Below are 23,342 nucleotides of genomic sequence, written 5' to 3'. Positions count from 1 at the left end.
CATCTTGGAGAGCAAGCCAAGGATGGAGAGCTCAGATTGATAAAGAGTGATGATCAAGAAAGGACTAGAGGTAATTGCATGTTGGGTTTTGCATGGTTATCTCTTCTCTCTCTATGTGGCCGAACCGGTTTCTTGAAGGAAGAAGAAGTTGGCTTGGGTTTTTGGCTTCAAGCGTGGAGGCTTCTCTCTTCTATAAAAAGGGGGAACAGCCACTGGTTGGAGCAAGGAGTTAGAAGTAAGCATTGAGAGTGCAAGGCACAGGATTCTCAGAGCTACCTAAGCTTACAGATTTTCTTCTCCTTCAATGTATTCTGTTTTGTATTTTTCTGTTTAATTTTGTCATGTCTTGAGTCTCATGAAAAAAACACAAACAGTGAGGTTTGTATGAAAAAGTCATAGAGCGGAAAAAGGCAGAGAGTGCAAAATTAAAAGAAAAAGTCATAGATGTCTTAGAGTTCCTTTGTTCATCTATGTTGTGTTTCATGATTATGTGGGAATCCCCTTGTAAGTTGGGTTAGCACTTTACAGTTTGTAATCAGGTTGATTATAGTGAAATTCCATCATTGTTGTGATGGAGACTGGATGTAGGCTGCACTGCACTTAGCAGCCGAACCAGGATATATCTGGGTGTAATCTTCCTTCTTTCCTACTCCATTTCTGGTTTCTACTACACAGGAGCAAAAACAAAAAATGTCTCGTGCCAAGTGACGAGACAAAATGAAAATGTCTCGTGGCTAGGGACGAGCTAAAAACAGAAAAGTCTCCTCTAAATCCAGCAAGTGTTAGCAAGCAAAAAGGGGCTAAGATTCAACCCCCCTTCTCTTAGCCATTGAAACCATCAATTGGTATCAGAGCTTGGTCTCAAAGAGATCAAGCTTTGCAGCTTGGAGCAAAGATCCTCATGGCAGAAAACAGTGGCGCAAATGTGGTGTCTTATAATCTAACTGAAGGTCAATCAAGCAACAGACCCCCTCTTTTCAATGGGAAAAATTATACCTATTGGAAAGAGAGGATGAAGATATTTGTACAAGCAGTGGATTACAGACTATGGAAAGAATAGTGGAAAGATAATAGCATTATGTGCAACAGTGATAGCGAGAAGATCATTGGATATTAAATCTTCAAATAGTGGAAAGAATCAGAAACTGGATGCTACAGCAAAAACATATGCAAAATGCAATATTTACCTCTACTTCCAACACATTTAAAGAGTGTGAATAGAGAAAAGGCTGACAAAGTCTTCTGAACCTTGTCTCTCCCTCACAATGAACAAACACCTCTATCACAAAATTTGTATCCCTTCTATCATTGAAGATTGGACACAAATTTTTATCTTTTTATATTTGTCTGTGAAGAATTAAATGAGTCTTGTCTTTCTTTGTTTTTTTTAAACACAAACTAAACACACCATAAATACTATTTGAATAGTCAAGGGTTATTGGGGATTGTGGGTTTTGGGATAGGTTAGAGTGGGTTTGGAACTTTCTATGGAGGCGGGAGCTGTTTCAGTGGGAGTTGGATCTGTTGAGTCAGTTACATGAGGCGTTGAGACCAGTGAGGCTAGCACAAAATAGGGAGGATAGAGTGGTATGGAAATATGATAGACTTGGTATTTTTTCGACTAACTCATTTGTGCATGTGCTTCAAGAAGGAGTGCTATCAGAGGAGATAACCAGTTACAGCTTCACGAGAACCATTTGGAAAGGTGTAGTTCCGCCGAGAGTAGAGCTATTCGCTTGGTTTGTCTTGACAGGCAGGGTGAACACCAAGGAGAGGCTTAGTCGACTTGGGATACTTAATCAGGATGAGAAGAGTTGTGTTCTATGTAACAAGGATGTGGAGCAGGTCCACCACTTGTTCCTTGGCTGTGAGTTTGCGTGGCAGGTGTGGCGTGCCTGGTTATCTGTGTTTGGCCGCCTAGGACCTCTTTCGGGGCTTATGAAGGACCATTTTCTGAGTTGGACAGAAGAGCCGCGCAGAAAGGAGGACCGGAAGCAGCGATTAAGGAGTTTTTGTGCGATCATCTAGAACATTTGACTGGAAAGAAACAGGAGAATTTTCCAAAATAAGAGCCGAGATATTGAGGAAATCATCAATATGTCCATGGTTAACTGCGATGAGTGGAGGAGCGCTCTCTCTTCATGTTGTTGATGGCAATGCCGGAGAGGACATGAGGAGCTTCTTTATTTGTGTTACTTGCTGGGAGTTGCTTGTTGGGTGTCGTTATCTATTCTTTATGCTCCACTCTACTGTGTTGAGCTCATTTGTTTCAAAAAAAAAAAGGTGTAACATACTTTTTGTGAGACTTTGTATGAGTAGAATAGTTTGTTCAAGTTAATCCTTAATTTAGATCCTAAAATTTGATGTTGAATTTAAATTAATTCATAAAATTTCAATTGACTCAAATTTGATTTCTAAATTTATAATTATAATTTACATTAGCCTCTGAATTCATCTTTATTAATAATATACTGATTTGATACATTAATTTATCACATTTGATTAAACAATATTATTTTAATGATATTAAAATACATTTCGTTTCACGGTGAGCTATGTGTAAAATATTTTTTTAATTTTAATTATTGATCCCTCTATTTGGCAAGAAAAAATCAATATCAAATAAATATTATGCTAATAAATTGTATATCAAAATTAAAATCAGATAACAAATTGTACGTGACATATTTTTTCAACTTATTTGACAAATTGTGACATATTTCTTATCAAAGTAATTAAGGAGTAGGAGTAAACTGGCATGTTCTGAAGTGAGAACGACAAAGAAGAATTAATTTTAAAATGGCTAATAATTCTGTCAACTAAAAAAAAGAATTATCATATTTTTGAAAGGAAAAGTATATGAACTAACTCCTAATCAGCTAAGAATGAAACAACTTAATTAATTATAATTATATTAATAATTAATTTAAAATTTTTTAAATTTAAAATTTAAAAAATTTAAAATTGATTAAATAAACCTAATTAAAACAAGTAAACCTAATTAAAACGTATAAAAACTTTCTTCTTCTCTCTCACATTAACTTACTCTCCTCCAACAACCATACACACAGACCTCTCTCTCACCGCAGAAACCAAACTGGAATGGATCATTCTCTTCATTGAAGAAAGAAAAGGTTCAAACTTCTACGATGACAGAATCTGCTTCTCAAAAATCAGATGCGGGAACACCTTCAATTGCTTTCCCTGCAACTAAAATGAAAGGTGAATTGAGATTAATTGTTTATCCTTTTTTTCCCCTCTAGGTATTCGATTAATAGTTAATCTGACATACTATTGACCATGCTGTCTGACTTTGGTCTTTCTCTACAAAATACACATACAGCAGGAATTCGGGATTCCCCCGTTGAACTCAAACAGGGTTCAGAGCAGGCATTTAAATGGGCTGGTAGCCTCCAAGCACCCACACAAGTTTCAGAGTCCAAACCCCGTGTTTTACAAAATATCACTTCAGCAGTTCCCTCTTGGCCTGTATCACAATCGCCAGCTGCAATGATGCCTGGTAGTTACACAGAAACCAAAAATGTTGCTTTCTAACAAATTACAAAAATATAAAAAAATATTCATTTAATAGAAAAAAAATATTCTAATATTTAAGAAAAGAAATATTCAATTATATTTTGACAAAAATAATTAGATATTTATAAAATTTAAAAAAAATTATAAAATTCTTAAAGAAATAGAGATATTCACATTTGTAATACAAAAAAAATTCAAAAAATATATAAAAGAATATCCATTCAGTATGAAATAGAAACATTTCGATACTTAACAGAAGAAACATCCATATATATTAACTTATTTTTATTAAGATGAGTTTCGAAGTCCAACCCATTAAAAAGTTGATAGGAGTTGGCTGAACTCCCTCTTGATTTCCTAACAGAATTGTTATTGAAATCCTTGTAGAAATAGCCAATGAATATTTGCATGGCAGAAAAAAATGCAATTGACTTTATTAAATTTATATAGTATGTAAGTCTGAGGCACTTAGCAGACTAATAGTTCCTATTTGAAGGATGAATCACTAAGAATAAATATTTCAATAACAGTATCTTTTATGGTAAACTGTTCCTTCATAAACAATATGTTTCATGGTATTGACTATAACTAATCGTTGACGGACATGAACACAGCACTTATTTTATGTTTGAAGATAAATCATACATTTTATTATTATCATCATGAACTGCAATATCATAAAAGATTTCAGTAGTTTCAATGGATTCAATCCATAAATTTTTGTTTGAATTTGATAAAAGCTAGCCTTTTCTTTCACTTATTTTGTTTTGATGAACACTCTTTCTTGATAGTAAAACACACAAAATTGGTTCATTTTTATAAGTAAATAGTAGTTATCTCTATTAATGGACTTGTGGGTGGATCTGTTCGTTGGCCAATAAGTGAGTTACTACATGTACATTGCAAAATTCAATATCCAACATTTATTTAAACGAGTGAATTGAACCATTCAATCAATTGAAATTGATTTTTTTATACATTATATTATCATTTAAAATTACCTTGATCCTTATCCATATGAATAAAAAAAATATCCACACATGCATACACCTTGCCTATTCATTTAAAAATCCTTTCTCATCTTGATTTATATAGGAATCTATAAAGCAATCAAATTAACTTGACACAAATGATCAAACATCTTGTTTACACAAGAACAATGACACTGTCCTATTTTTTGTTTTTTTTTTCAAGTTTGTTTCCCACATCACATTGTCCTTGCCACAACAATTGTGAAAATATATTAGAAAGAAGTACCTAAATTATAAATTGTATTATCCTTAATTTATGGTAACAAGTGAACTATCATACTAGTATGAAAAAAATAAAATTTATCTAGACACAAGATGATCATACTAGTATTAAAATGCATCTTGTTTTTATGATCTTTAGTAAAAAAAATGTGTTTTACAACAAAAAGTTTTATCAATATTTTTTTAGACAATAAATAAATTCTTTTCTTAATTTTAATTATTAATCTTCTATTTTTCAAGAATAAATCAAAATCAAATAAATATCATGCTAATAAATTGCTTACCAAATTAAAATTAAGATAACAAATTGTAACATATATTTCTTCACGTAATAAAATAACAAGAATAATAAGATGTAATCAAGAACTTAAATTTCTTATCAAAATAATTAAGGAGCAGGACTGAACCACATGTTCCAACGTGAAATTGGCAAAGAAGAACTAATTAGAAAATGGCTAATGGTTCTATCAGCCAAGAAAAAGACTCCTATATCATATTCTTTAAATCCATTATATCGATATTGCGGCTGATAGGGGCAGAGAGGAGTATTTGCATGGCAGAAAAATATGCAGTTGCCTCTTTTAAACCGTTCTGCAAGTCTGAGCCCCTTAGCAGACACAAGACTCACCTTGGTGTAATCCCAGAACAAGAAACGATCACCAATATCAAAAACCTCACACCATTTAAGATTTTTTCTGTCCAACTTAAAAACAGTAAACCCTTCTGTGTCGTAACATCTACTTCGCAAATGACGAACTATCAACAGCTCCCCAGTGCTAGTGTCCATTACCATCTGATGAGATCGTTTGAAGAATTCATCACTAAGAAGAAGTTTGCTAAAATCAATGCCTTCTTCTATGGTATTTAGCATAACCAACCGTTCAACGACATGATCATCACCATGATTATCTCCTAGGGTAAACACGAACACAACGCTTGTTCCATGTTTGAAGGTAAGACCATACAGTTTATTATTGTCATGAACTTCAATATCATAAAATAATTCATCGGTTTCAATGGATTCAATCCATGATCCTTGCTTGAATCTGATAAAAGCTAGCCTTTGCTTCCTATGTTCTGGTCCGATTAAGTTGTACACTTTGCAAACCACAATCAAGAAAGCAACAACGAACTCCTCAGACCCCGGTGGTGCAGAATTGAATGCAACACGAACTTGATAATGACACCACCCTTCATAAAACAAGAACAGTTTTGGAAGCTTGAATCTGGCTCGAGAAAACGGGTTGAAGAATAAAAGCTCAGAGAAAGTTTGGCCCTTGACCAACTCATAATGAAATAAATTGAACACCAACCAACCTTGCACCAAGAAAACCTTATTGTAGCTACTACTGTCGATTTCTCGCGGCCATTTTTCAGTGAGCACAGTGGAATAATGGTTGCTCCATGGGACGGATAAGCTTCCAAAGTTGTTGGGAGACCCCAATGAAAGAGAGAGCATGAATGGGAGCTGAGATGAAAATATGGCGTCAGCGGCCTTTTGCCAAGAGCGACATGTGGCACGAAAATTCATGATATCATTCAAACATAGCCTTTGAAAAATTAATTCCCACAGTTCCAGAAGCAAATCCATCCGATCCATCAGAAGATGATGGATCAAATGTTAGGTTAATGATTTAATCAAGGTGACTCACCTCTCAATATAAGAATTTTGCCCCAAGAAAAACGGAAAAAAAAAATAGAATGTAGAGAGAGTATCTCTTTTCATTCAAACGAGCCTAACGTCTAAAGATTTCGTCAACGAAACCTAACGAAAACGGGGTGATAGAACTCCTCAACTCCTCTAGCATTTTTCATCACGGTACTACTACTAAGCTCAGCAGATAGTGTATTTTTCCAATGTAGAAATTACCAAAAAAAAAAGTGTATCAATGTAGAGGTAGGACCATAGGAGAGTATAGCAATGCGTAGCACGATAGATAATTAGGATTTATAAAAAAATTATTGAATAATCAATAATAAAAAAGTGGAAACTCACAATAGCAGAGTTAAAAAAAAATTAGGCTGGGTTTGGTAAAGTTTTTTCGGGAGGTGCTTGGTTATTTTGCGTTTGGTAAATTAAAAAGCTCAAGTGCTTGTGCTTGCGGCTTTTAAAGGTTAGGGGTGCTTTTGAAAGCACCTAAGAGGGAGCTTTTCAAAGCTAGTTTGTGCTTTTCAAAATTTAAAAGTCTAATATAACCTCATATGTTAACTAATTTTCAAATTTAATGTTTGCATTTATGTCTATTATAGTATTTTTAAATTTTAAAAGCTATTTTACCAAACACAATTGATGTTACTTATGTTTATTAAAAGTTGTTTTTGATTTGATTTACCAAACATAAATGCTACAACTTTTAAAAAGCCATCTTTTAAAAGTTAACTTTTATAAGCTACTTTTAAAAAGTAAAAGCTTTACCAAACTAAGCCTAAGGCTAACAAAAGAAATTTTAACATAAAAAATATATAATGCATTTAGGCCATGCATTTATATTAAAAATAAAATTCATAAATAAAATTATTTTAAAAGTTTGTTAGAAATATAACAAGAAATAAATAATTTTACAAAAAGAAATAATTTTAAAATAATATTCTTCAAATTTTGAATGACATGAGATTTTTAATAATTAAATCAAAATAGAACATTTTAATAATTTTTTTAAATATAAATAATCAAACTATTTTTGTCTTAAAGTTTTCCCAATTGATCCAACACATTAAATTTAAATATATACTTCACCATTGGAAGATAATTTTTATTTTTAATCATGTTAAATCATTTAAAGATCTATTTGAAATACAATTGAATTCAAATTGATTTAATTTTAAAATAAAAATTGAATTGATTTGTAAATCTCATTAATTAAGATTATAATTAAATTTAAATTTTTTTAAAATAAAATTTGGTTAGAATTAAAATGTAAATAATTATTTTTATATTTTAGATATAAATATTAATAATAAGAATATTAGTAATGAAAAACGGTAGTAAATAAAAATTAAATTATTATATCAACTTGTAAAATTTTATATCATTAATTCTATCACTTAATAATTTATTTCCAATTCATTTTAAATCAAATCAAATCAATTCTAAAAAAAATTTTCAAATTCATCCTGTATAGTCCCAATCTTATTTTTCAATTTTATCTTACTTCAAATATTTTGGTCAATGATATCTTATCCTAGTGATATACTTACCATATAAAGAGGCCGTTCTATTCTATAGTAAGTTAGAAAAAATTGGTCAAACTTTGAATATGAAAATCTTAAAACTTTAATACAATTATAACTGCCTTGGTATCCTTATTTCCAAAATTTATAGGGTTGTAGAATTTTTTCGATGAATTATTATAGAAGCTTCTACAAAACCGGCATATATGTAGTTTATCAGAGAGGGTAATATTGGAAGCTATTATGCCGTTTTACTAGCAAACCAACTAAAAGTTTAACCAACTGGAGCTAACTAATTAAAAAACACATTCATTATAAAAAAAAAATTTAATAATAATTACCACTATCCTAGATTAGCTTGAGTAATAAATTGAAAATACAAGAATTGCATAGTAAAAATAGCATATAAATAAAGGAGGTAACAAAAGATAACAGCATTATGTGCAACAGTGATAACCAAAAGATCATTGGATATTAAATCTTCAAACAGTGGAAAGAATCAGAAACTGGATACTGTTAATAACAGCAAGAACATATGCAAAATGCGATAGTTACCTCAACTTCTAACACATTTGAAGAGTGTGAATCGAGAAAAGGCTGACAAAGTCTTCTGAACCTTGTCTCTCCCTCACAATGAACAAACACCTCTATCACAAAATTTGTATCCCTTCTATCATTGAAGATTGGACACAAATTTTTATCCTTTTGTAGTTGTCTGTGAAGAATTAAATGAGTTTTGTCTTTCTTTGTTTTTTTTTTTTAAACACAAACTAAACACACTATAAATACTATTTGAATAATCAAGGTGTAACATACCTTTTTGAGGATGAGATTAGGAAACTGGATGATCAAGTTAGTGAGGGGATCTATGACGGTACAACGGAGGCTAGACGGAAGGCGTTGGTGAGATTTTGCGGAAAGTGGTACGCTAGAAAGGAAATCCATTGGAAGCAGTTGTCTCGGTCCAAACATGTGAGGGATATGGACAGGAATACCCGATATTTTCACAATATTGCCTCAGCTAGAAGGCGCAATAACAGGATTGATGCTCTGATGATCCATGGAAGGCTGGTAAGGAACCAAGTCAGAATAAAGCATGCAATACGGGGATTCTATAAGGAGTTATATCGACAGGAGTTTGCCCCTAGGATTGGTGTTCGGGATGGGTTGTTGAAGCAAATTGGTAGAGAGGAGGCAGACGCTTTAGAGGTTCTACCTACTATGGAGGAGATAAGAGAGGCAGTCTGGGATTGTGAATCTTCTAAGGCCCCAGGTAGTGATGGGTACAATATGAATTTCATCAAGAAATGCTGGGAAGAGATTGGTACGGAGTTCACTGAGGCAGTGATGGACTTCTTCGAAAGGGCTAAGCTACCTAACGATGTAAACTTAACTTGGGTGACGCTGGCCCCAAAGTTTGTGGGGGCAAAAGAGATCAAGGATTTTCGGCCGATTAGCTTGGTAGGTTGTGTGTATAAAGTGGTTTCAAAGGTGCTGGTGAGGAGAATGAGATCGATTATGCCAGGCTTGGTGGGTGAGACTCAGACTGCTTTTGTGAAAGGCAGAAAGATTCATGACGGTGCTCTTATCGCCTGCGAGACGGTCCATTGGCTGAAGTCACGAAGAAAGGAAGCGGCAATTATTAAGTTGGATTTTCATAAAGCTTATGATAGAGTCAGATGGAGCTTCGTGGATATAGTGTTAGAGAAAATGGGATTTGGACAGCGTTGGAGGAATTGGGTAAAGGAGTGTCTTACTACGGCCACTATGTCGGTACTGGTAAATGGGTCGCCATCCAAGCCGTTTAAGATGGAGCGAGGACTCCGACAAGGGGATCCTCTCTCTCCATTTCTGTTTGTGCTAGTAGTTGATGTGTTGCATCGGATGCTGGGAGAAGCTGTCAGAAACGGCCGCATTGAACCACTGCTGGTGGGAGGAGAGCATATCGCATTGTCGCATTTACAATTTGCAGATGATACGATATTGTTTTGCCCCCCAGTAACAGAGACAATTGTGAATTATAAGAGACTGCTACAGTGTTTTGAGCTGATGTCGGGATTGAGTATCAATTTTGATAAGTCAAATCTGATAGCGTTGAATTGCGAGCAGGATTGGATAGATCATGCGTGTGGTCTGCTGGGATGCCAGCAAGCGGTATTACCAATAAGGTATCTCGGAATTTCCTTGGGGGCAAATCCGCGTTTGGTGAAGACTTGGAAACCGATAATAGATAAGGTGGAAGAGAAACTTAGCCTGTGGAAAGCAAAGGTCTTAAACAAAGCGGGTAAGCTCGTGCTTATAAAATCAGTGCTGAATAGCCTTCCGATATATTACCTTAGTCTGTACAAGATGCCAAAGGCGGTTGCGGACAAGCTGATATCTTTGCAAAGGAGATTTATGTGGTGTAAGGGGGATGGTAATGAGGGTGTCCCATTAGTTAAGTGGGAGCTGGTCCAGGCTCCGAAAAAAGCTGGGGGATTGGGGGTTGGGGATACATTGCTTCGAAACACAGCGCTCTTGTTTAAGTGGTGGTGGAGGTTTTCAGAGGAGGAGTGTCCATTGTGGAAGAAGATTGTTTGCTCATGTAACAACCTGAACCCTGATATAATGCTCGTAAATCAGCAGCTACCGGTTAGAGGAGGGCCCTGGAAAGACATTTGCCAATTGAACATCATAGAACAGAGGATAAAAGACAAAATGCTTACTGGTATGGCGATGGAGGTAGGTAACGGAAGGAGGACTCGGTTTTGGGAGGATAATTTGCTGCAAGGTGGACCCCTGAAAGTGGCTTTTCCAAGACTTTATGCTATTTCGAACCAACAAGGAGCTATGATAGGGGTTTGTGGGTTTTGGGATGGGCTCGAGTGGATTTGGAATCTCCAGTGGAGAAGGGAACTGTTCCAATGGGAGATAGAACTGCTCCACCAGTTTCATGAGAGGTTAAGGCCGGTGAAGTTGGCAGATGGTACAGAGGATACTATGGCGTGGAGGTTTGATAGTAAAGGGGTGTTTTCTACCAGATCTGTTATGCAGATACTTCAATCAGAGACTCTTTCAGATGAGATAACGAGTTACAGCTTTACAAGTGCAGTCTGGCGAGGTGTGGTACCTTCAAGAATTGAGCTATTTGGATGGTTTGTGCTGGTTGGTCGAGTGAATACCAAGGAAAGATTGAGTAGGCTAGGCGTTATTATTCCCAGTGATAATATCTGTGTTCTGTGTAAGAAGGAGATAGAATCAGTCAAACATTTATTCCTTTTATGTGATCTAACATGGCAGGTGTGGTGCAGTTGGTTGAGGAGTTTTGGTGAGGCGTGGGTTATTCCTGGTACTATTAGGGAACTATTTGAGAGTTGGACTGGTAGGCATAAGCAAAATCAAAAGAAGAAAACGTGGCTGATTAGCTTCTTCACAGTGATCTGGAATATTTGGGTCGAACGTAATGCTAGGATCTTCAATCATAAGGAAGCAGGTGTTGAGAGTATAATAAGGAGGACGTTTATGAGCTACAAAGAATGGACCGATAGTGATCCTTTAGGCAGTTGACATGATTTATGAAATTCTATGTAGCACTTGTTGTTAGGATCTTTTGCTCCACTTTACTGTGTTGAGCTTCTTTTGTTTCAAAAAAAAACATACCTTTTGTGAGACTTTGTATGAGTAAAATAGTTTGTTCAAGTTAATCCTTAATTTAGATCCTAGCTAAAATTTGATATTGAATTTAAATTAATTTATAAAATTTCAATTGACTCAAATTTGATTTCTAAATTTATAATTATATTTCACATTAGCCTCTAAATTCATTTTTATTAACAACATACTGATTTGACACGTTAATTTATCACATTTAATCAAACAATATTGTTTAAATGATATTAAAATACATCTCGTTTTACTATGAGCTATGAATAAAAGATTTTCTTAATTTTAATTATCGATTCCTCTATTTGGTAAGAATAAATAAAGATCGATTAAACATTATGCTAATAAATTATATATCAAAATTAAAATCCGATAACAAATTGTGACATATATTTCTTATCAAAGTAATTAAAGAGCAGGAGTAAATCATATATTCTGAAGTGAGAACGGCAAAGAAAAATTGATTTTAAAATAGCTAATAATTCTGTAAGTTAAAAAAAAGAATTATCATATTTTTGAAATTCTTGTAGAAATAGCCAATTAATATTTGCATGGCAGAAAAAGATATAATTGCCTTTATTAAATTTATATAGTATGTAAGTGTAAGGCACTTACCAGACTAATGATTTCTGTTTGAAAGATGAATCACTGAGAATAAATATTTCAATAATAGTATCTTTTTTATGGTAAATTATTCCTTCATGATGAACAATATGGTTTACGGTATTTATTATAATTAATCGTTGACCAACACGAACACAACACTTGTTTTATGTTTGAAGATAAATCATACATTTTATTATTATCATCATGAACTGCAATATCATAAAAGATTTTAGTAGTTTGAATGGATTCAATTCATAAACCTTTATTTGAATTTGATAAAAGCTAGCATTTTCTTCACCTATTTTGTTTTGTTGAACATTCTTTCTTGATAGCAAAACACACAAAATTGTTCATTTTTACGAGTGAATAATAGTTATCTTTATTAATGGATTTGTGGATGGGGTTCACTAGTTGGCCAATGGGTTAGTTACTGCACTCTAACATTTATTTAAACAAACAAGTGAATTGAACCAATTTAAATTAGTTTTTTATATATTATATTATCATTTAAAATTACCTTGATCCTTCTCCATATGAATCAAAAATATATATATATCCCCTCATACACGTTGCCTATTCATTTAAAAATCAATTTTTCATCCTAGTTTATTTATGAATCTATAAAGCAATCAAATTAACTTGACACAAATGATCAAACATCTTGTTTACACAAGAACAATGACACTGTCTTATTTTTTGCTTTTTTTTTTTTCAAGTTTGTTAGAAAGACGAAGTACCTAAATTGTAAATTGTATTATCCTTAATTTATGGTAACAAGTGAACTATCATATTAGTATGAAAAAAAAAAAAAATTAATCTAGACACAAGATGATCGTACTAGTATTAAAATGCATCTTGTTTTTATGATCTTTAGTTAAAAAAAATGTGTTTTACAACACAAAATTTTATCAATATTTTTTTAGACAATAAATAAATTTTATTCTTAATTTTAATTATTAATCTTTTATTTTCCAAGAATAAATCAAGATCAAATAAACGCCATGCTAATAAATTGTTTACCAAATTAAAATTAAGATAACAAATTGTAACATATATTTCTTCCCATAAGAAAATAACAAGAATAATAAGAGAATGCAATCAAAAACTTAAATTTCTTTATCAAAATAATTAAGGAGCAGGACTGAACCACATGTGGTGATGTGAAAACGGTAAAGAAGAATTAATTGAAAAATGGCTAATGGTTCTATCAGCCAAGAAGAAGACTCCCATATCATGTACCCTAAATCTATCACTAAATTGAAATGGCGACAGCTGGTAGCTATTATTTGCATGGCAGAAAAATATGCAGTTGCCTCTCTTAAACCGTTCTGCAAGTCTGAGTCTCTTAGCAGACACAAGACTCACCTTGGTGAAATCCCAGAACAAGAAACGATCACCAATATCAAAAACCTCACACAATTTAAGATTGCTTCTGTCCAACTTAAAAACACTAAACCCTTCAGTGCCGTAACCTCCCCAACGACGAACTAGCAACAGCTCCCCAGTGCTAGTGTCCATTACCATCTGATGACTTTGTTTGAAGGATGCATGAGAAAAAATAAATCTGCCAACAGGATCTATATCTTGTATGGTATTTAGCATAACCAATCGTTCAACGACATGATTATCACGATGATTATCTCCGAGGGTAAACACGAACACAACGCTTGTTTCATGTTTGAAGGTAATACCATACAGTTTATTATCGTCATCAACTTGAATATCATAAAAGATTTCATCGGTTTCAATGGATTCAATCCATGATCCTTGCTTCAATTTGATAAAAGCTAGCCTTTGCTTCTTATTTTCTTGATAGCTAACCACACACAATAAAGCAACAACGAACTCCTCAGACCCCGGTGGTGCCGAATTGAATGCAACACGAAGTTGATAATAATAATACGGCCCTCCAGAAAACAAGAACAGTTTTGGAAGCTTGAATCTGGTTCGAGAAAACGGGTTGAAGAATAAAAGCTCAGAGAAAGTTTGACCCTTGACCGACTCATAATGAAATGAATTGAACACCAACCAACCTTGCACCGAGTAAACCCTATTATAGCTATTGCCGATTTCTCGCGGCCATTTTTCAGTGAACACAGTGGAATCATAGTTGCTCCATGGGGCGGATAAGGTTCCAAAGCTTCCACAGCGCGTTGTTGAAAGAGAGAGCATCAACGGAAGTTGAGATGAAAATATGGCATCAGCGGCCTTTCGCCAAGAGCGACATGTGGCACGACAATTCATGACATCATCCAAACATAGCCTTTGGAAAATTAATTCTAACAATTCCAGAGACAAATCCATCCTACCCATTGAAAGATGATGGATCAAATGTTAGGTTAATGATTTAACCAAGGTGGCTCACCTATCAAATGTTAGGTTAAATATATACTTCACCATTGTAACAGAATTTTTATTTTTAATCATATTAAATCATTTAAAGATCTATTTGAAATACAATTGAATTCAAATTGATTTAATTTTAAAATAAAAATTGATTTGATTTGAAAATTCCGTTAATTAAGATTATAACTAAATTTAAATTATTTATTTTTTTTAAATAAAATTTGGTTAAATTAAAATGATTTGATGTGTTAAAATGTAAATAATTATTTTTATATTTTAGATATTAATATTAAAAAAAAAAGAATATTAGTAATGAATAACGTAGTAAATAGAAAATTAAATTATTATATCAACTTGTAAGATTTTATATCATTAATTTCAACTTACAATAATTTATTTTTAATTCATTTCAAATCAAATCAAATCAATTCTAAAAAAAAAAAATTATTTCAAATTCACCTTATATAGTCCAAATCTTATTTTTCAATTTTGTCTTGTTTTAAATATTTTGGTCAATGATATCCTATCCTGGTGATATATCTGCCATATAAGGAGGCCCTTATCCTTCTATTCTATAGTAAGTTATAAAAAAATTGCTCAAACTTCGAATATGAAAATCTTAAAGTTTTAATTCAATTGTATTAGTATCCTTATTTCAAAAAATTTATAGGGTTGTAGAACTTTTTCAATGCATGTATTATAGAAGCTTCTACAAGCATATATGTGGTTTATCAGGGAGTGCAATATTGTGAGCTACTATATTTTTTTATATCTATTTATAAAATTTTGCCGTTTTGCTAGCAAACTAATTAAAAGTGTAACCAGCTGGAACTAACTAATTAAAAAACAAATTCATTATAAAAATATTAATAATAATTACCACTATCCTAGATTAGCTTGAGTAATAAATTGAAAATACAAGAATTGCATAGTAAAAATAGCAAATAAAATAAAGGAGGAAACAAAAGATAACAGCATTATAGTAAAAATAGCAAATAAAATAAAAGAGGAAACAAAAGATAACAGCATTATGTGCAGCAGAGATAGCCAGAAGATCATTGGATATTAAATCTTCAAACGGTGGAAAGAAACAGAAACTGAATGCTTTTAATAACAGCAAGAATATATGCAAAATGCAATAATTACATCTACTTCCAACACATTTGAAGAGTGTGAATAGAGAAAAGGCTGACAAAGTCTTCTGAACTTTGTCTCTCCCTCACAATGAACAAACACTTCTATCACAATTTGTATCCCTTCTATCATTGAAGATTGGACACAAATTTTTATCCTTTTGTATTTGTCTGTGAAGAATTAAATGAGTTTTGTCTTTCTTTATTTTTTTTAACACAAACTAAACACACTATAAATACTATTTGAATAGTCAAGGTATAACATATCTTTTGTGAGACTTTGTATGAATAAAATAGTTTGTTCAAGGTAATCCTTAATTTAGATCCTAGCTAAAATTTGATATTGAATTTAAATTAATTTATAAAATTTCAATTGGCTCAAATTTGATTTCTAAATTTATAATTATAATTTACATTAGTCTCTAAATTCATCTTTATTAACAACATACTGATTTGACACGTTAATTTGTCACATTTAATCAAACAATATTGTTTTAATATTATTAAAATACATTTCGTTTTACTATGAACTATGAGTAAAAGATTTTCTTAATTTTAATTATTGATCCTCTAATTAGCAAGAATAAATCAAGATCAATTAAACATTATGCTAATAAATTGTTTATCAAAATTAAAATCCGATAACAAATCATACGTGACATATATTTCTTCAACTTATCTAATAACAAATTGTGACATATATTTCTTATCAAAGTAATTAAAGAGCAGAAGTAAACCACATGTTCTAAAGTGAGAACGGCAAAAAAGAATTGATTTTAAAATGCCTAATAATTCTGTAAGTTAAAAAAAGAATTATCATATTCTTGAAATCCTTGTAGAAATAGGCAATGAATATTTGCATGGCAAAAAAAGATGCAATTCTCTTTATTAAATTTATATAGTATGTAAGTCTAAGGAACTTGGCAGACTAATGGTTCCTATTTAATTTGAAGGATGAATCACTAAGAATAAATATTTCAGCAATAGTATTTTTTATGGTAAACTGTTCCTTCATGAACAATATGGTTTATGGTATTTATTATAACTAATCGTTGATCAACACGAACACAACGAGTTAATACTTAATTTGGTCCCTGAACTTATATGTGAGTTTTAATTTAGTCTCTAAAATTTCAATTGTCTCTATTTAATCCCGAAAATTTATAAATGTGCCTCATATTAGTCTTTGAGACGATTTTTAATATAAAAAGGTTAATGAAGCACTGTTATAGACTAGTTAAAACTTGTAAAATGATCACGTTTTAGTTTTGGCATTTAAATAGCTCAAAAACGGCATCGTATCACTTATTTTGTTAGCTAAAACTTTAATAAACGCCATTTATGATGTTGTTTATGGGTTATTTGAGTGCAAAAACTAAAACGACATCATTCTACAAAGTTTAGTGTAGCATCCGGATGTTCACGACAGTGTTTCGTTAACGTTTGTAGGCAAAGGATCATGGTTCCAAAATGTTTGGACCATTAAATGGTCGTATAACAAAACATGTTTTTTAAGTTTTTTAATAACTGCTAAATAGTCCTTATTTAATTTTAATTATAAATTAGTCCTTTATATATTATTTAATTATAAAATTTATTTTTTATTTTATAAAATATTTTTTTATCTTTGATCTATCATGTTTATTGAGAGTAAAAAACTAAAACAATAATAAATTAGATCTTCCACTAATCGTAATAAATATTTTGCAATCTTAATCGATCATAATTTTATCATTGATCCAATTACATACATGTCGGGTTAGAAAAATCGTGTTTGTTAGAAATTCAATCGATTGGATCCACAGACCAATCGATTGAAATTGAGGCTTCCCGATCGATTGAAATTGATACACAATCGATTGAATTTTACAGGGTATGTCGGGTTTTTTTTAATTTAATCGATTGGTCATATTACCCAATCGATTAAAATCATTAAAATAATTTGGGTTTAGTTAATTCAATCGATTGGTTCTGTTACCTCCTCAGTAAATTATTATTTTCGAAAATCCAAATTTTCAACTTTAATTCCCCAAATACGAGTTTTTTTATACAGAACAAGTTTGCCGCATTATAATTTTTATAGAGTTCGCCTAATCCCGACGAACATCACTTCAAATTCTAAAAAAATGGCTAACTCAAATTCTTAAACATAATAGTTTTTTTTTTTAATTGATAATGAGAAAAGATTCTTGATAAATATGGTTTATTCTCATGTATCTATGTATTTCTGAAGACGATGATAATGGTTGCCATTAATATTAAAAAAGTATGTATAATTTTATGTACTCCTATGTACTTTTATAGACGATGATAATGGCTTAAAAATAAATTTGAGTTTCGTTGGTTTTGAAAAAAATTTGAGTGAAGTTCGTTGGGGTTAGGCCAACTCTATAAAAAATATAGAGTGCAGGGTTTTGAAAAATGATGTTTTTTTCAAAAGATCTTTTAAAAAAGTAAAAATGATTTTAGTGTTATAGGACGTAGTGTACTAAAAAATTTTTTCATTGGTAAATTTTTAAGATGTTAGGTATATTTACGGACACTGAGATGGATGAGCAATATCATGAGGACGATGACATTAACTAACAAGAAGAGCTAGTATGTGACCAAGATATGATGGATGAACAATATAAATCCGAACAAGATTTTGGAGGTAAATTTACTGAGGGAATAACAAAACTAATCGATTGTCCAGATTGTTTTGATGATTTCAATCAAAACCAATCGATTGAATAAGAAAAACCCCACATGCCTTGCAAAATTCAATCGATTGTGTATAATTCCAATCGATTGAAGTTTGGGAAGTCTCAATTTCAATTGATTGGTTTGTGCATCCAATCAATTGAATTTCTAACCAATACGATTTTCCCAACCGTATGTAACTGGATCAATGATAAAATTATGATCGATTAAGATTGCAAAATATTTATTACGATGAATGAAATATCTAATTTATTATTGTTTTAGTTTTTGATTCTCAATAAACATGATAGATGAATGATAAAAGAATAATTTATAAAATAAAAAATAGATTTTATAATTAAATAATATATAAATGACTAACTTATAATTAAAATTAAATAAGGACTATTTAGCGGTTATTGAAAACTTAAAAAACATGTTTTGTTATGAGACCATTTAATGATCCAAACGTTCTGGAACCATCGAATCTGGTGCCACATTTGTACGTTAAAAATTATTTCAAGGACTAACATGAGTTATGTTCACAAAGTTTGGGGACTAAATAAAGGCCATTAAAATTTTAGAGACTAAATTGAGACTTGCATAAAAGTTCAGGGACCAAATTGAGTATTATCTCCGAATACAACACTTGTTTTATGTTTGAAGATAAATCATACATTTTATTATCATCATCATGAACTGCAATATAATAAAATATTTCAGTAGTTTCAATGAATTCAATAAATAAACCTTTGTTTGAATTTGATAAAAGCTAGCATTTTCTTCACTTATTTTGTTTTGATGAACATTCTTTCTTGATAGCAAAACACACAAAATTGGTTCATTTTTACAAGTGAACAGTAGTTATATTTACCAATAGACTTGTGGATGGGGTCCGCTGGTTGGTTAATGGGTGGGTTACTGTATGTACATTATAAGATTTGAATTTCTAACATTTATTTAAATGAACAAGTGAATTGAATCACTCAATCAATCTAAATTGATTTTTTATACATTATATTATAATTTAAAATTACCTTGATAGATCCTTATCCATATGAATAAAAAAAAAATCCACACAAACTAGGGGTGTTTAAATCCAAACTGATCCAAATTAAACCGCTCATCCAATCCGATCCAAACTGAAAACCGATTAAAACCGCACTAATTCGAATTTGATTGGATTTTATTTTTTGCAAACCGCTGGATTGGATCGGATTTCGGATCTACTTTTCATAACCGATCTAATCCAATCCAAACCGCACAATGTACTATAATATTATTATTTTATTATTATATTTACAATTATACTTATAACATATTCAATTTGTTATACATTTTTCTATTATTCATGTATTATTATTATTTAATAAATATTTTATGTTCAAAATGTTATTTATTTATTTATTTATTTTAACTAACTTATAATTTTATTTCTATTGTTATGTTATCGTTAACTTTTTAAGATATTGTTAAAACTTGTTATGTCATTGTTGATTATTTAAAATTTAATGTTGAGACTTGTTATATGTATTTAATTTTTTTATTAGAAAACCGCAAATTCAAACCGATCCAAACCGCTTGTAATCGGATCGGATCGGATCGGATTTCCAAAAAAATTTCATCCAATCCAAACCGCACCGCACATAAATTAAGCGTTCGGATCGGATTACTTTTTCTCTTAAAACCGAACTAAACCGCACCGCGAACACCCCTAACACAAACACCTTGCCTATTCATTTAAAAATTCTTTTTCATCTTGGTTTATCAAAAGTTCTGAAAATCGAACCGATCATCAAACCGTTCTAGTTACTGGTTTACTTATTCATAAGTTCAACCAGTTCGACTATGGTTGAATGAAAAAATTGTTTTATAATAAAATAATAAATAAAATATAAATAAATACATTAAAATATAATTATAGTCTAATATAAATTTTAAAATATCATCCAAATTAAAAATACTACATATTCCACAATATTATAATCTCATTCAAATACAAATTCAAAAATCAAATAACAAAAGAAAGAAGTGTCATATAAACTACAAAGGAAATAAATGTCATATAAACTACAAATAATATTAAATATCATATAATATATCTCAAGGGACATTAGTGTATATATTTACAAATAAAACAAAATTGTATGTAACCCTCAGCAACAATATAATCAGATGGGGTAAAAATCAAGTACTAAACATTGAACTGAAAATTTAATAGCAATGAAATTTGTTATAGAATTTCATGAGACCATAGGGGACATGGACTGCAGTATGTTCTTGGCATCTATAGTTGACTATAGAAGAAATATATTTTAGTAACAAAGATATCAATACAATGAATCAGTTTAATTAGTGAAAGGGAGCTAAATTGGTGAAATACATTCTGGAACAATGTTTACCGTATATATTTGGAGAGACCGAATTAAAAAATACAGTTATTTTAGATTTCAAGCGAGTCAATTATGGTTCACAAATTGGCAGGATTGTAATAACTGAATCAGCTGATGGTACCTTGCGCACTGCAAGTATAATGTTTAATAGTGAATACCCAAAGCTTAAGTACTCTATTTCTCTTGAAATTGTTCATACAAAATTTTGTTTAAATAAGGAAAAACAATCCACTCAAATAAAACTTGAAAGGACTCGATCCAATTATGAGAAATACATAGAGGAAAATGATAGGCCAGTGAAAAAGCTATTTTAGTTTAAACTACGCCTCTTTATATCTTCTAAACCGACAAATGAGCATGGTTCCATTAACAGAGAATATATCCACCTCATGAAATAGTTTTGCTGCGTACAAAGCAAACAATGGTGTCTGCTCAGCATTTTTGAGAACAATAGTATTGTCACAGGCCAATGCCAGTCCAACCTTCCAAGCAAACATGAGACGAGAAAAATTTCAGGGAATGATCTGACTAGCAACACCAATCACTTGGTACAATTTTTGCACATGATATTGCCCATTAGCAATGTTTTTAATGTTTGCAATATTTACAATAACAATATTGTAGGCTTATAACAATCCATTAATCTCAACACAGATAATTAGACACAGTGATACAATAAAAAAAATTAACAGTAGCAAGATTGAAATCAAGAATATCATAATCAAAAATAAAAAATACCTTCGAGGGAAGGGCTGCGCAATGGAACAGAGCTAACGCCACTGAAGGGACTGGAACGCGGTGGAACAGAACTGACGCGGCGGGACAGTTGCTGCTCGATGAAGTTGGAAGGTTACCACGGTGGCTGTTCGAAGTTAGAGGTTGTGTTGGCGATGGTAGCAAGTTGTGGCTGGACAGAAGTGAGGGAGTGAGGGAGGAGAGAAGCTCAGAGGAGCTCTGGACAGTGGCTGAGTGTGAGAGAGGTAGAGGCGCATTTTGGTTAGCGCTGGAGTTAGGGTTCGGGGTTCCTCTACAGAGCCAAACGATGGCGTTTCTACAAAATTTAAAAAACTGGCCGGGTCATGGTTCAATGACAATTTTTAAAGTTTACGGTTTTGACATCTGATCGATTCGTTTTTTTGCATCGGTTCATGGTTCAACTAGTTCGACCGACCAGTTCAAAAAAATTTCAATTCTTTCTGCGTGTTATTCCTAAGTGATGGATTTAGTACGTTATTCTTCTTTATCTTTTTTGACCATTTTTTAAGATTTCTTTGTTACTTTTATTTATTTAATTTTCGTCTAATATATATATATATATACAAATTATTTGAAAAAACAAAGTTTAGTATTTTAAAAAAGAAATAAAATTTCATGTTTTTTATCTGTATAGGAACGATGAAAAAGAAAAAATTAGGAATCGAAAATGAAATACCAAAATATTAAAATTCACATGGAAGGAAGAAACTGTGAAAATATATGAAAACATCTTTTCAATTGCTAAATTTCTTCTCTAACATATATTTTAAATTAAACTGTAAAAATATATTCAATTATAAATTTACCATTAAATTAAATTTCATGGTAATTAAGCTTTTATTTTACTAATAAACTATTTTTATAAAAATTATTGTTAATTTTTTAAAATTATTTTATAAATAAATAATTTCTTTTAAAATAATGAGACGATAATTCACTTGTCTAAAAATTATGATTTCATTATAATATACGATTTTGTGTTTTTACTTAAAAAAAATTAGAATTTATTTTAAATAAAACTAAAGTATCTATCAACGTTCTTATATTTAAGTAACTACTATTTAAAAGTTATCTAATGGTCCTAGCTCCTAGGATGGCATGACTTTTTTTTTACCTAAATCACCATGGGATAACACGCTTTACGTTTCATACTCTCTAACACGATTAAAAGAATATGCGTATATTTATATTATTTTTAAATTAAAAGAATATTCTTATTTAAAATAATATGAGTATATTTATTTAAATTTAAAAAATTTTAAAATAATAAGAATATGTTTATTTAAAATATTAAAATTTAAAATTATAAATAAACTTACTTATATTAATGTTAAATTTTATTTAAAATAATACAAATATATTTATTTAAATTAAAAAAATTAAAATAATAAGAATACATTTATTTAAAAAATTTTAATTTAAAAATAATATAAGTGTATTTATTTGTTAGTTAAAAATTAACAACTGTTATTTTTTTTAAAATCAAATAAATATAATTAATTATATTAGTACAATAATATGAATACATATAATTTTATAAATAATTAATTTAAATTATATTTATTTAAATTTTAAATTATAAACTAATACAAATTTTATAATTTAAAATTCTAATTATTTAAATAAAATTAAATTAATTAAAAAACAAAAATATACTAATACAATTCAAATCATATTAAAAGGTTTTGCTGAGTTCATAAACAAACTTTACGTAAATAAATAAGTTTAGTCAATGTGATAGGTAAATTTTGTGCAAATTTTATGAAAATACAATAAAAAAATTAAATCCTAAAAAATAATGTGATTTTTTTAGAATTAAATTT

The 23,342-nt window shown here is 30.9% G+C and overlaps 1 long non-coding RNA gene across 1 annotated transcript; it reads right to left on the bottom strand.

Moving 5' to 3' along the window:
• Positions 1 to 20,833: 20,833 nt before the first annotated feature.
• Positions 20,834 to 21,784, bottom strand: LOC112730717 (uncharacterized). The gene is made up of 2 exons (XR_011869233.1): positions 21,502 to 21,784; positions 20,834 to 21,245 (listed from the first exon to the last, which is right to left on the bottom strand). It is a non-coding gene; the product is annotated as an uncharacterized lncRNA (long non-coding RNA).
• Between the last annotated feature and the right edge of the window lie 1,558 nt (positions 21,785 to 23,342).

This window comes from Arachis hypogaea, chromosome 12 (genome assembly GCF_003086295.3).
Source record: "Arachis hypogaea cultivar Tifrunner chromosome 12, arahy.Tifrunner.gnm2.J5K5, whole genome shotgun sequence".
Classification (NCBI taxonomy): domain Eukaryota; kingdom Viridiplantae; phylum Streptophyta; class Magnoliopsida; order Fabales; family Fabaceae; genus Arachis; species Arachis hypogaea.
This window is presented reverse-complemented; position numbering and strand designations above follow the sequence as displayed.